At 43.5% G+C, this 1902-nt stretch overlaps 1 long non-coding RNA gene across 1 annotated transcript; it reads left to right on the top strand.

The window, feature by feature from the left end:
• The first annotated feature begins 459 nt into the window (after positions 1-459).
• Positions 460-676, top strand: LOC118563990. The gene is made up of 2 exons (XR_004931581.1): positions 460-512; positions 585-676. It is a non-coding gene; the product is annotated as an uncharacterized LOC118563990 (long non-coding RNA).
• Positions 677-1902: the final 1226 nt, after the last annotated feature.

Raw genomic sequence — 1902 nt, 5'->3', positions numbered from 1 at the left:
CACACCTGCAGCTCGTTGCAGGCGGCTTCCTCTGGCTTCTTAAGCAGAGCACTGGCAGATGGAAGACGCCGGAGCCTTAACCAGTCGTGGTACGACGTGGCCTCTGTCCCAACTCTCGGAAACCAGCTTGTGAGTTTTTTGTTGCTCATCTTTTTGAGTAATTTTTGTACCTCTCTGTGCTCCAGATTTTGGTGCTTGGATGCACTCACCTGTCTTGACGCCTCGTCCGAAGAAACAGACCAGCAGACCTGTCGGCTCAGATTTTGCTCTGGCGCTCCCCTCATACTTCCTGGAAATTACCCAGCGAGGGCTGAGATCCCCTTTCCCGGGTTCTGTTGGTTCTGTGCTCACTCTGGTCAATCCATCTGTCAACCGCTGCCGATGAGGTCATCTCGGATTCCTCACCAGCTACATCTGCCGCCCTCAGCCACTAGCCACCTATCTCCATCAGAGTAGTCACATAGAGTTCTCCTGACGCTACTTCTTCCCGGTTAGGTCCGCCCTGCCTAATGGTAAGCAGCGCAACTCTTAGTTGGTTTTTCTGGCTTTCATTATGAAGAACTCACGTGCTCTCTCTCTTACAGTCTCTCCAGCCTTGACGTTCTGACCCAGCCGTGTACCAGTAGTCCGTCCATAAACCTGCTTATTTTTCCTTTAATAAAAGAACTTAAAACTGTGTTTTGCCTCCCGTTCGTATCTGCATGTGGGCTCGTCATCTGAAAACCATGACAGAAGAGAACTCTGATTTGCTCTAATTCTTGTGCTCCTAGCTGCTTTAATTACAGAACCTCTTCTAGTCTGAATTTTTACTTCAGTCAGTGTTTAGCTCACACCAGCGCTCATGTTTATCAGCTTGTTATGCTTATGCTTGACTTTTGAGTTCCAGCCAAAACCCAGCATAACACCCGGCCAACTTAAAAGAAAAAAAACAAGCCCAAATCTAAAACTCTCTCATGTCAAACGCATAGAACTATTAAACACATAAGAACATGCCATTAGCGCACAACTACACTGAAGCAAAGAAGAAAACTTTGTGCATACGGGCTCCAACCAAAATGTATAATCAGACAACCAAATAACACATTATATATACAAGATGGTTTTAGTTTTCTGCTAGACATTGACAACTACATATAAAATGTTTTTTGAAAAAGGGTGCCCCCCTGAAAATGGAATGCCCCCCCTTGTAATTTGTTTCTGCAGCCGGGTCTGGCAGTAAGTGTTGAGTTCTGGGTTGGGTAATGAGCATTGTATTCCCAGTAAAATGCTCTGTGAAGATGGTTGGCAGACATCAGGCCTTGTTTTCTGTTGAGGAACAGAAACAAGGTGTGAGTAGTGTTCTTGTCAAACTCCCAATCATGTGTGTTGCGAATATTTTGTATTTCTTTTATTGTGTTAATGATTTATTGGGTTTGTCATCATATATTTACTGGAATATATATGTGAGGTGGTTAGTGTTGTAGCTTTATTGTTTGTTTGTGTCCTTCACTACCTTCTGCCATTCTAGGAAAACAGGAAACATGTTGTGTTGATAATGATACAACGAATTTGTGTAACTGTGATGCACTCGGTTATCTGTAATACTTGTGACCCATTCTCTGAGTAGTGAGTGCCTGGAAGAGATGTGATTAAATCATGCTGTGTTATCTTGGATGTCATTGTTCCCCTACTTCCTTGGTGCTATAACTGTGTTTTGTAATTAAGAACCTCCCCTATTGGAAATAAAAAGAGAGGTGATGACGGGGTGTGCTTCAGAGCGATGGAAGATTTGTAAAGGAGCAGATCTCTGTCGTTTCTCCTGTCGAGAGCAAAATTAACATCTGTTGTCTTTCTTCCCTGATGTGTTGTTTAATTAATGTTTTAGGTGCTTTAAACCTGACATTTAATTGGTCCTTCGAGCCG

Source organism: Fundulus heteroclitus, chromosome 8, assembly GCF_011125445.2.
Source record: "Fundulus heteroclitus isolate FHET01 chromosome 8, MU-UCD_Fhet_4.1, whole genome shotgun sequence".
Lineage (NCBI taxonomy): Eukaryota > Metazoa > Chordata > Actinopteri > Cyprinodontiformes > Fundulidae > Fundulus > Fundulus heteroclitus.
This window is presented reverse-complemented; position numbering and strand designations above follow the sequence as displayed.